General features: G+C 43.6%; 1 protein-coding gene across 2 annotated transcripts in view; it reads right to left on the reverse strand.

Annotated features, from left to right (window-relative positions):
• RIN3 (Ras and Rab interactor 3) overlaps positions 1 to 13,632 on the reverse strand; it is a 67,707-nt gene that overhangs the window by 52,879 nt on the left and 1,196 nt on the right. The window lies entirely within an intron of this gene.

Raw genomic sequence — 13,632 nt, forward strand, 5'->3', positions numbered from 1 at the left:
TATGCTTTCTTTGGTTTGGTATCACTTCTGATTAGACAGGTGTTGAGGAACACATTTAATGTAGGTAGCTTGGTGTCCAAGCTGCACGGACTCAGTAAAAATCTTTATTCAAACACATGTGAATTCATGTGCTGTTACTTTCAGTTCATTGTGAGGGAAGTTATGCAGTGCCACAGCTAGAGGACATCAAGCTTCATTTTGCTTACATCTTAGAAATGGCCATTTTTTTATGCCATCTACTTACTGTCATAAACCAGCCCATCTTTGATCACTTGATCAGTTCAGATTAAATTATTCCAAGATGAAGGAGAAGGATGCATTTACTCTCTGGACCTGGCTTTTGTCACCTAGCTGGGTTCTTATTTCTTTTTTCCAACAGGTGAGTTGGAAGAAAGTGAAGTGAGACCCTGAACCCAACCTAGCTGCAGGAAGAGCTGCAATGCCTTTGAAATTCTAGAGTTGTTTCATCATAAAACAGAGTATTAGGAAGATGGGAAGGCAGCAAAGTGATATATTGAAAAACCCATAGCACAAAAGCTAACTTTGTGTGGCAAATGTGAACCCTGACTTGCAGAAAATTCAGGTTTTAATAAATGCTTTTTCATAACAGCCAAGGGATCTGACAAAAGGCAAACCAACAAACAGAAATAAAATAACCAACAATGAAAAAATCCAAAAGTAGAAAGAGAATCTGAGATCTTCAGGGATCACACCCAGCTAATTATCACCCTCTAGTCAGAAATAAACAGGTTTCTTGTTGTCTGACAGGCAGAAAGAGAGGGAAAAGATGCAGGGTGTTAAGCAAGCCATGAGAGCTTCTTGCACTGTAAGGTTCTTGGATGAACATAAAAACTGGATAACGGAAAGGATGTGAGCAGTTTGGTGTGTCCCATGAGGCAGGCTTGCCTGTCCAGTGTCCTTCCTACCTTGCAGAATGCTTATGTTACTGGTCCACCCTGGTGACAAGTTTATAGCTCAGGAAGTTGTGCTTCTCAGCTTGTGGTCTGTGGAGAACCTGTGGTTGGCAGAGCACTTCCTCCTCCTCACTGGTCCCCTTGTTCCTACTCTACTTAATTGTCCACCCTTCGACTCTTTGGTCTTTGGTATACAGCTGACGCTCTGCACGTCCAGGAGTTTTGGCTCAGCCTGGGAAGGACCAAGCTTAGCAGCCAAGGCATCAGCTCTTCTAGCTGCCAAAAGGTAAGACAAACCAAGGGTCTCCTAAACACCCTGACACCTCATAGCTCAGCAAAACTCCCTGTTTCCCACCTACTCCACTTTCTGTTAGAAGCACCATCAGTTTCGACAGTAAATTTTGCACTCTGCAACTGAAGTCTCACTTCTGTGAGCTCTTCTGTACCTGCCAGGGATTCCCAAATGCCCACTTCTGTGAAGGCTAGCAGAGGTTTGCACATAGCTGGACCCTGTTTGCACATGGTCATAGAAGTTTGCCGAAGTGGAGCAAGTCATCATCCTGCCAGGGAGCTCCATTAATGGCACAGAGGGATCAGGTGTGGGACAGCTCACCTACCCTTAAACCACTCACCAATTCACCAAGCCCTCACCACCCTGGTGAAAACCAACAGAGCAAGTTACAAAAATTAACAAGTTCTGCTATACTTCAAGGGCAAAAAGTGTCATGGCCACTTGTGGAAGAGCTCTAATTCATGTGTCAATTTATTAAGTAACAAGTAGCCACAGAGTTTTCTGCTCACATATGACACCAGATTTGTGTCTTACACAGTACGTGGCTCGGCTTGAAGGTCTGATAGATGTGCAGCACACTGGAGGAACTGTGTGGAGTTGCACTGTTGCCTGCAGAGCACAGAAAGGATTGCTGGGCTAGCTTGAAGGAGCTGAGCCTCAGGAGCAGGCTGTGCACAAACACATGGAGCTCACGGGCAGAATGACCAAGCTTGTGCTAAGCCCTAGTGCCCTGGCTGCTGCCATTACCAGGTTTAAAGCTAACACATGTGTTTTCCTCCTTACTTCCATAATGCACACAAAGGATGTGACTGCAGTTTATCGACATTTGAACTGAGCAGAGTCTTGCCCCTATTGAAAGGTGAGGAGTCGGGTCAGCTCTCCAGAAGCCTTGCTGGAGGAGAGCTACTGATGCTGTGAGGGACATGTAATCACTGTCCCTCATCAGAGCACACACCTGGTGTTCAGGACCAGTGATGGTTCTCCAAGGGCAAGAGCAGCAGGGCCAAGTAACTCAGGAACAGAGAAGTATGGGGTGACTGCAGTGCTTCCCCATAAACCCTTCAATGCTGCTTCCTCCTAAATTAGTCAAGCTGAACTGTATGTGCCTATAGAGAAACAGCAGCAATACCCCTGTCAGACCCTCTTGTCTGACCTTGTCAACAACCTTTCAGCAAAGAGTGCTCTCAAGGAGTGGGGAGCTGCAACTAAATGTTTACTAGGTTTCCTGTTTCTCCATGTTTCCTAGGTTCATTTGGTCTGTCCCTCCATTTAAATACACAAAGTCATGTATGATATAAAGAATCGCATATGCATAAAACCCTCCAAAAAGTACAAGCTAATTCATATTACTGATCGTTCCCAGGTCAGCTCTACTAACAAACAAGCCTTCTCACACACATTCACAGCCATGGCATGGTCAGAAACAACATAAAAAAAAAAATCCAAAAATTCCCTGAAGGAAGAGCCCTTCTTCCAAAGCCCCCCCCCTGTTTTTTTTCCCCTTCAGTCTATGCCACTTCCTGCATTCAGGAGCAATAATGGAATATGCTGCCTGTGGCTCCACTCTGGACTGGGGCTACTATATCCAGTTGGGGTCACATGTGTTGGCTGGTATTCACAAACTGAACTGCTGCCTTTATGTAATCTTGTATGTATATATTTTGCACTCAACAATTTGTCTCACAAACATCAACTGTCTTTTTACTCAGTCAAAGCATACTTTGGCAAGTCAAAACCACTTTGCAGGTTTTATTAGGACTACTCCCTTCCTAACACCCTTAATGATAAGTTGTTCTTCCCCACATTTATAATCAGAGATTTTCAGGGCATTTGTCCTTTGCCTATTTTTCAAACCCAAATTATTCTCTTTGGAATTTCAATGTATCAGCAAAACCAAAGATTTTTCTTTGTGTTCAGGCAATGAAGGATTGTTTATACTTCTGCAAGGCCCTTCCTTTCAGAGAAGAGAGCTGCTGAAGCACCAGCCAAGGCAGAGTCAGAGTGGCTAAAGAACAGATATTTTCCTCAACAAAAAACTGCAAACATGTTTGCTGGATAATTCAACTTCTCTGGAAAAGCTTGTGCAGTGCACGAACCAGAAGCAAATCTTGTGAAGAAGAGAAAAAACTTCCTAAGCTTTAAGACTATAAGGAAAGCCCAGACCTCCCTCACCCTCCCATGTCAGTGCTTGAGAGGGGCCCAGACGAGCCACAACCTGGAGAGAAGGGCTTGTTTTCTGCATTCCAAAAACACCTGAAGTGTTGGAAGCCTAGAGCACCCCTGCTTTTACTGAAGGGTCAAGGTGATGAGCAGAGGTTTTGCCTTTCAGCTTTCCCTTTCCAGCTCATCTGGACAGGAAGGAAGTCAGGAATGGAAACCCAGGGAATGCTTTTCTACATTGTAATCACCTAACAAAGAGGGGAAAAGGAAACGGAAAATAAAGTAGAGGGACAAATTTCCAATTCAAACTTTATTAAGAATAGACTGCAGTTTAGCTTTCATAAAGCCATTCTGTTTCAAACCCCATATATTCAAAATTATTTGAAATTTGCATGATGTGTTAGAGCCAAAAACCTGGGCAAAATATTTAGAGAAACATGAGACTGGTTATGAAAAGCTATGGCCTTGCTCACCCTGTGAGTGGATTGAGTGTAGACATGAGAGGCTAACCACACAAACTTGCATAACGCTGAGCAGTTTTCCTCTGTACTAAGAAATATCTGCAAACGCTTATCTCAGTCATGATTTGCAACTAGAAATGGTCGTTTTGCCAAGGGAAGTAAATCCACTGGACTTTCATTCTGCAGTATCTGAAGGAGCAGAGTGCAGGACTTCTGAGGTCTCTCCTCTCAGAAGGCACCCCAGAAAGTGACTTGCTTACACACAGATATTCATGGTTTGGGTAAGATTTCCTTCCAGTGTCAGTGAGAATGGATTTCAATACGTGGTGCTCTTAGGGAAAAAAATAAATATCTAAATCTGTGAACCTACTCTTTCTCTGTCCTCCTTAAGCCTTACTCTAGCAGTTTCATATGCCTCTTTAACTTTGATTAGGCATTAGAGAAATGTGTTTATTTCTTGCTTTATTACCTGATAGGGTCCCTGCCTGTATTCATACTGGGGCAAAGTTAGAGATCTGCTTTCCTGAGGGAAGGAGAGGAAGAAGAAAAGGGCTTGTTTGGGTATTTCAGGGATATGGAAAGGTGATGAAAGGACATGGTCCCTCATCACCTTCTAGTGGTGAACACCTCCAGAACACCTAGAAACAATTAGAAATTCAGGGTGGGAGAGGTGTTGTAGTTTGCTAAGTTGAGGAACCTGCCCTGTGGGTGGCCATGGCCCTTGTCATCCTGTGCTGGTGGGACAGCCTGGGACCAAAGGGCTGGTTAGTGGAGCAGTGTCAGAAACTGCTAAAATGCCCCTGCAGTGACTGACAGCTCAGCATGTGACTACAGAACCTGCCAAGCAGCAAGGCAAACCTGTCAGCTCCACCAGACACCACCAAATACCCACGCTGCAGCCACCCCCACCTCCAGCCTGCTATTGCTTGTCTGATACTGGGACACTCTGACACAAGAGGCCAGTGGAGGGAAGAAGGTTAGTGCAGGGCACAGCTCTATGGCCTGGCTCCCTGCTCAGCTTGGTGAGGCCTGAACAAATACAAGACTTGGATTCAGCCCAATGGCACCAATCACCCTTAATTACTCCCTGGAGCTGCTGCTTCTCCACAAAGACAGAGATCACCATGGGTGCATAGGTACCTAAATGGGACACAACAATTAAACACCTAAAGTGAGGCAGGATAAATCCAGACTAGACCTAGACAGCTAGCTCTAATAGCAAAGGGAGACAGCAGAATTCCCAGCCAAGGGACTAACCCCATCATCTATCCCTGTCTCAGGCTGCTCTTCACAGCACCCCTCCTGCAATCTCTACTGGTTTCCCAGCACTGAGGACCCATCTCTGCTGGGAGGGTAACAGTCATTTTCCCTTTTGGCTGGAGAAGTTACCAATGAGATCCAGCCTAAAACTAACTACTTTCTAATCCTAAGAAAGGATTAGAATGGGAATTCAGGACTGAATAACACAAAAATGTTCTGTATTACATATTTGTCCTACGGACAGAAAGGAAAGTTGCCCAAAGCCAAGCTCTATCCTGTATGTTGATTCAGCAGGAGAAGCTCTGAGCTTTGCCTGGTTTCTTGTTTTGTGGGGGGGTATCAGGAGTGACAAATTCCTTGAAGAGAACTCAAGGGGGCAAAAAAGGAAAGAGAGAACAGAAAGATTCTTGGCAGGCAAGATGAAAGGTTGGGCCAGGTCCCAGGCTGTCATTTAGCCAAGTATGTATGACAACTTTTTTTGCCTAGAAGTCTGCTAGCAATTTGCAGAACAGTGATGCAGGTAGCCAGCAGTGCTGTCTGTCTCCAGACTCTGCTATTTGTTGGTCTCTCTCTGTTTCCTTGGTGAATTTTTCCAAGCAGCAGAAAATTTAGTCCAGTTCACAAGGGGCTGCAGCTGCTTTCTGTTCTCCCCAACAGCTGCTTTTACAAGAGAGAGACTTCAAAAGGCTGGCTTTCTCTGGAGGGCCATGGGAGGGACGTACATGAGCTGTGTGGATTCCCTATATTTGGCAAAGTTTTCCCAGCATCCACAAGGTTGTCTGTATTCAGTTGCTTTCAACAAAGCACTTGAAATTCCCCAACAATTTATTAGACTTGCAAAAGCAAAGAGAAAGTACTAATTAACGTGGTCAGGAGATAATTTCAAGCAGTTAGGCAGGTCTTCCAACCCTACCAGGAGATACACAGACCCCAAGGAGTCACCTAGAGCAAATCCCAGCAGCCCCACCCTTTGCAGGATCACTATCAGAGCCCGGATTCCAGGCCTGCCTCAGAGAACAACTCTTAGGGTGGGGCTTCGTGCTCCTCCTCATCCAGGGCAATGGAGGGTACTTCAGAAAGAGCACCACTTCCACACCCCTCTAACACACCACTTCTGCTTCAGCTGTAGAGGCTGTGTAAACACTGAGGAAGCTCCATAATCAAGCAGGGAACTCATCCACCAAAAAGAAAAGGCTTTCTGAGAAATGGATTCTGCTCCTAGCATCACCCCAAACTTAAAGGAAGGTCTGGGGAAGATCAAGGTTTCACTGCTTAACAAGGATCCAGGCGATTGGGCTACAAAGTAAGTGACTATAATCAAATCAGCTCCATTAATTCGTGCCTCAGTTTCCCTTCCTATAGTGACAGTACTTGCCTTCAGCTGGTTGTTGGGAGGCTTAATATCCATTAAACACCCAGAGATCCTTTCATACACACAAGGACTTTATATTAATCACACAATGTGATTACAATTACTGGAAACATTTTGTCCCCTTTTAAGTTACTAGTAATACAGAAAGCAGAAATCCTTTATTCAGACATAAATGCATTCCCTGTTTAGCAAAAGGCTTACAGAAAGTCTGGGAAAGGCACACACACAGGCATGTATATATTCATCTATTTGAAAAGAGCTGCATTCCATAGCACTCCCTGGCTCGCGTGCATCTAACAGAATGTCTATTTAGGAAAATGTGACTAGCACAACCAGCTATGCAATGCTCACATCTGCTAATCCTTTACTGCTCAAGTAATCATCTTCACTTGCAAAAAGATTTATACCATTTTGGGTGCAGGCAAAGAGGAGCTAAGCACTTTGAAACTCTTGTGACTGATTATATTGAGGAAAGCACTGCTTTTACGTTCCCCTCCAGCAGGGTATAGAGGGATCTTATTTCTGGAGGTGGGTAGAACTACTTTAGATAGCTCAGACAGGTACAGAATGGACAGAGGAAAGGCTTGTGGCTACAATATTTACCATACTGGGTGACACTTGTATGTCTATTTCATTTGCGCAGGTTAAACAGCACTGCTCCCTCGACCACAGCTGCTTTGCAGTGCTGTGTTACCAGGTGCTTTCACAGACACATCCTGCCCCACACTTCACGGTTAAAGGACACCAGCTGAAAGCTTGCCTTGCCTCTCTGAGATGCAAACACCTGGCAGCCTGGGATGGATTCTGAACTCAGCCAGCTCGAACTCCAGAGAGTCACTCCAGACTGACACCAGAGCATGGCTCCAACTAAGCCATGTGCATCTGTGTGGTTTAGGAATTCCCCTTGCCAGGGTGGGAGGAAGGGATTGGCACTTGCTTTCCTGCACTGTATGAGCACATCGGGGTTGCCAAACAGAGTGGTGGAGGGAGAGTGGAGTGCCAAAAAAATACAGCATACACACAGGCAACCTTGTATAACAGCCCTGCCCTCCACAGCAGATGGGTGCAACCACTGCACAAGGACAACTCTCCTCACCCTTGTGTACCCCAGGCAGCCCTCTCTGGCTGGGAGTCATAGATGCGGTTTGACAGATTTTGACCCTGTGCACCTTTTTCGGTGGATAGTTCTCCATGGATGCCTGCCTGCCTGTTCGGCTGTCTTCTCACCTTTGTGCAGCCAGATCAGTGTCAGAGCCAGGGTGTGCCCAGCAGTTTTACATGTCCCACTTTGCAGTACAGATGTGTCCCACCTAGTAACAATGAATTTCAGAGTACTCCACTGCTGGCTGGCTCTCCGGGAAAAGCTGTGCACCCTCATTCAAGTGTTGTGTATGCAGGACAGGACTTGGTCATACATATCCCCTCAGCCACTTTGCTCTTCAAATTCATGGGGGGACCCCTCTGGTTTTACCCCACAAGTGCCATACAATGTCCCCTGTGGCCCATGGCCAGTACTTCTGGTAACCTAACCTAGCTTTGAACAAGTTCTACAGCTCAGAGAACACACTCAGGAACACAGGCCATGCCTCCTAAGGTTGTGCAGGCATTGCCTCTTCTCATTCAGCAAATTCTGGAGAAGAAAGCACCTTCACTAAACCTCTCATGTACCTGTGCCTAGATTTTAAGAAAGACATTTTCTTGTACAGGCAGACAGGCAGGAATTATTTTAGAATATTAATGTTTGACTGTGTTTAACGTTATAGAAGATGTAACAAGCATTCCAGATGTCTCCAGCTCAGACATAATAATCAACAAATACTAACAGTGGCAAAAAAAAAAATCACTTACCTGTCCACATACAACCTCCCTTAAAGTTTGTGAAACTGGGGAAACAAAAAATTGGCAGATTTGTGATCTCCTCATCCTCAAATTAAACATGCCATAAAGGCTATTTCTCCTAAAACATATATAATTGATTGACCAGCAGAATTTTTGCAACAGATCTTGTAACCCTGAGAAACTGGTGTACCTACCCAACCTGAGCAGAACAGTGATTTTCAAGCTCTTCTCCTATTAACATCAGAATCATCTTGCCTTTGACACCTTAAAAACTCTGAACAAACTTTAATTAATCAATTCTTGTGTTGCACTGGTGATTTAAGTGCTGATACTAAATTATTACTCATATCTGACAACTGTGGTACAGGGAGTATAAGGTCAGCAAGCACGAGGTCTTGACTTTTTGGATGACTTTTGAAAATAACCACCATTTACTTAGGGGTGTACTTACCTACGTATCTGCATTGCAATAGCATTCCCTAAGGATAAAGTAATGCTCAAAGCTGGAGTGGGCTCCAACCTCCCTTACCTGAAACTGGTCCAGTAATGCAACCTGCAGGTGTGGCAAACAGATGTGGTCACAGCATCCCCAATCCACCTGCCTTGGGGACCAGCTCCAGTGTGAGATGCCAGCCAGTCAGAACCCCATGGACAAAGATGCAAGGGGAAACAGGTGGGTTTTGTATTTGGTCACCAGAAAAGCAATTCTGTAGGGACCTGTGAGAGGTCACAGGAGCTCTGTGGGGGGTGGGTGTGTTGGGGTGGGTGGACAGAAGTTAAATTAAAGACAACTGCGGGATTTTTTTCTAGCTCCTGCCTGGCTCCAGATGAGCATTTACTCTAGAGATTCCTCTGTGTTACTCATCATGAAACACCTACCCAACACCACAGAAAAAAACAAACCTCAAAATTAGGATTAGGAAGTAATGTAGGACACAGACTGAATTGCAGACCACTGCAAACCAATGCCTGTTTTGAGATACAAGATTTGCAACTTCATTGCCCTTCTAGCATGATTTCGCATTAACTGCTTCTGCTGGTTCTTGAAAGCCTTCTTAAACTCTCTTCTGCAGTGAAACATAGTCTCCTTTCATTCTTGTTTTCTCAGTTTTGATCTAGAGAAATCTGAAAGTCTTCTTTGGTAGTATGAATACTTTAAAACTAAATTTTTTTATAATGATCAAACATCTCAGCTTTGTAACTATTTCTGCTTTAATTCATCAGAAGGAATTAAAGGCTCCAGGTCAGCAAAATAATCTATGATTCAGCTGCTCCTCTGAACACTGGGAATGTCAAGATCAGGTCCATCTCAGCACATCCCATCCCCTGTGACTTTAGGACCACCCAGAACTGTTGACATTATAGCAAGAGGCATCATAGCCTCTCTTCGGTCTTCTACAGAACATGTGCTAAACATGCTTTCCCCTGGTTCTTTCTAATCTGAAATCTAATTAGAAAGAATATAATGACATATCAAATACCTAAATTCATCTTCATTAATTTGTAATTCCTCACAAAGGGCAACTGAAACAATCACAAACATACAGACACCCTTCCCTACACAGGGGGAATGCCTTTTGATACAGTTGGAAAAGTGTGATAGACTTCTGGGACACCAAGGGCTTTTGATGACCATATCTGCACTCTACCTGCACTAGAATTTGACCAGACATTACAAACAGCTGCCTGTTCTTTCTAATTACCCTTCCAAAAAGCTATTTCTTTCTGTTCCCAAATGGAAAAAACCTTCTCCTTCAAAATTATAAATGTCAAAGGTCTGTGATGGACAATATTTTGTCCAAGTTTCACTAAGGCACTTTGGTTTCTGTGCTCTTTATCAATTGGCCCAGACAAGCATTTAAAACTTTCCCGCTTTTTTCTTCCTAATGGATTTGGCTTAGGTATTTTCTTTTATGTCTATTATTCAGGTCATTTTGGAGATTTTTCTGAGTCTCACAATCCTATATTGTTGATCTCAGAGAAACCATGTATTTTTACTGATGAATGAGTGGAAATATGGTCTTACTATCATTTGGAAATATGCTGTAAAATAGATAATCTCTAAAGTACCTGGACCATGTACATGTGGTTTGATAAGGGATGGAGCCAGCCCAAATTTGTGCCAAGCAACACTCCCAGCTGGTCTCCAGGACCCACTGCTTTACGTGAGTACCTGTGCACACAGAGCAAGGGAGATGTGTGCAACTTACATGTACATTTTTCAGCCTGTGTTGCCTCTAGGTTGGAAAGCCAGCAATACAAACCGGCACGTAGCCATTTAGGTCAGGAAGTGAAAAACTATATTTAGCTGAACCTGTAGTAAAATGTAGATGATTAGAATATTGCTTACAGTTGTGCCCCCTTTCCTGTGAGCACTGGTATAAGACTGACTGCAGTGACGAGAAGTTCCTGCTAAGGGACTACATTCCCACTGAGGTCTGTCCTCCAGAAAACAGTGGGACCGTTGCCCTCTCTGCTACCACCAGTACCACTGCACAACGTGCTCCAAGCATCCACTAATTTTGGCAAGGACTCACTTACTGGAAGCGCTGGAAAAATCATGTAACAAGTGAGTGTGGTTGTAAAAAGCTTTTCAGTTAAATGAATTTCAGGAGATTTTTGTCTCCTCCCTACCAAATTCAGGTAGCTTTGGAGAGCACCTCCTTTTTTGTGTCTTTACGGTGATATCCCAATCTTGGTGCAATGCATCTTGAGCACAGAGATTTCCTTCCTGAGGAGCACCATCCCCCTCAACTGGAAAGTGTATCCCTTATCAGAGCTTGACAGACAGCAGGGATTTAATAACACTGATTTGTTTCCAGTTGCCTGAGCCGTCCCTTCCCCATTTAAACACCACATCTCACAGGTTCTGGGTGGAGGTTTTCTTTGAGGAGTACTTTGCATTGGCTCCAAGACTTCCAGAGTCTGACAGGACTTTTTCCACTGATTCAAATAAACTGAGATTAAACCCTTTACAAAGGATGGCTCTTGATGAGTTTCTAAGAATTTTTTTCCCTGGTAAAAGTTGGTATAAGATTTATTTACTGCACTACAGAGACATATGTGTAGCCTGGGTAGAAGAACCCCTTGATAACAAAGCTCTTGTGGCCGTCTAATAACAGCAAGGTCATGAGTTTGATCCCTGTATGGGCTACTTGCTCAAGAGCTGGACTCAACAATCCTTGTGGGATCACAGAATATTCTGTGAATCTCTGAAAACTCCCATTCCAGCAGAACTCATGGTTGTCACAGCATGCTTGGTAGGTTCTCTGGTCTGCTCTACACAGGAAATCAGACTAGACAATCAAAACATTCCCTTCTGAAGCTAAAATCTGTGAACCTATGATAGTTGTTCAGTTTACAGTTCGTCCAGTGCTTGACGTCTTGATGTCTACATTCAGCACATGAAATCTGTCAACGGTGATGGTGGGTTTTGTGCCAAAAAGACATGTCACCAAAGAGCTGCACAATCGTTACTTCATTAGATAACCCGGTGTCCCAGAATGAGAACCACTGTAACCCACCTCAGCCATCTGAAACACCCATTATCTCAAAGATGTATTCAATATTTACTTATAGCATCTCTGTCTCAGCTGCTGTCTGCTCTACTCATCATATCCTCCATACATTTGCCAGATGTTGGAGTGAAGGCATATATCTTTACATGAAACCATGGTCACCATGGTCAAGCAGCTCACATTTCTCCAGATGTTTTGTGATCTCACCACTTATTAATGTTCCTAGGAGTTAGCCTGACTCTAGGTGAAAATTAGTGGTTAAATTTCCCTGCTTCTCTCCCATAGCATTTTGGAAGAATTTGATTAGGTTGATTTCTACCCAGCCCCTAGCTGCACTTCTCCCTCATTCCTCTCTGAGTAGCTGCTAATTCTGGAGGCAGATTTCTCCCCAGTGTCTTTCTGATATTTCACAGATATAAATGAGCAAAACTTCTTTATGGATTTACTACATGCAGAACAGACCCTAGTCCTTACTAGGAATGAATGCACGGATATTTCCAAGTTGCTGGGGTACTTCCATGACAATTTGCACTGCCATAGTTTCTGTGCATGTGAGTAAGCTTTCCCTTTTAACTAATGTTAAAACTATGCTGAGCAGAGGGGCAATCTCAGCAACTGCTCATGCAATTTTTGTGTACAGAATTTTAAAATCACGTCCAGATTCTCCATCAACACCTTGCCTTAGGTTGCCATTTCTTTTGAAAGCTATGAACTCCAAATACTTTGCATAATTTGCACCTAATTCAGTGTAACCATAACAGGAAATCAGCTCAACACCATTTAGAAATGTTTCTAATTCTGTAACGTGTTGGAAGCCACAATGTATGCATGCTAAAGTGTAATTTTGAGGATCTCCAGCGATATTATAGCACGTAAACAGAAAGAATTAAAATCTATTTTAAAACACCCAAGTTCCTTTTTATGAGTAGGAGATAGATTGAAAATAAAGACAATCAGTTAATGAAATAAAAGGTCATTCTTGTCTAATTTTTCAGATGCTCAAAAACCTATGAAGAATGCATGCAGCATGCCCATTGATGCTTCAATATTCCTCCAACCACTTGATTTACAGTCCAAATCTAGGGTGTATGGCTTGTTTACTTTCTGCTGCAACTCTAGACTGAAAACAAACCTTTGCAAGCATGTGGCTCCTTTTGAATAATCTCAGAAAGAGATAAACGAATTTATCTTCCCGTTTATCATACTTAACATCTTAACTGTCACAAATGCAGGGAATAACTGCAAAGTGCAAATTCTTTGGTTTACCATCTAGTAAGTTCCTCTTGCCAGTCTACAGGGAATGGATGCTTTCATTTTTTCCTGATGGCTGTGTGATCTTTGTCCCTCAGTGTTTAATATTACATGGAACTGAGGAATTATACCTTGAAACAGGAGTGGCATTGTTCCACTTACTGCAAAAAACTGAACAAGGCAAAAGCAGTGACAATGGCAATGCAGGGTTCTGCCTCCATCCCCCCGATTCTGTGTGTATTTGGGAAAAGTGCTATGGTGAAACCATCACACACTGGCCTATCAGCAGCAATTTCACCCCCTTTTTGACTGAGTGTGTTCTAAGTAGGGCAGCACCCTCAGCAAATGGAAATGCAAATATCCCATATCTATCCACCCACCCACAGAGCTGCTTCTGCTGGACCCATCACAGAAATATCTAGGAGCTTTTCTTCATGGAAAACAGGCTAAGTGTGTCAGATAGATAAGAAAAATTCTCAATATCTGGTATTATTATGGTTTTCCAAGCAGGGGGAGGGGAGGGTGACTGACAGTTTCAGCAGCTATGTAATTTTCCCCTCATTGT

The sequence above is a fragment of the Corvus moneduloides genome, chromosome 6 (assembly GCF_009650955.1).
Source record: "Corvus moneduloides isolate bCorMon1 chromosome 6, bCorMon1.pri, whole genome shotgun sequence".
In the NCBI taxonomy this organism is placed as follows: domain Eukaryota; kingdom Metazoa; phylum Chordata; class Aves; order Passeriformes; family Corvidae; genus Corvus; species Corvus moneduloides.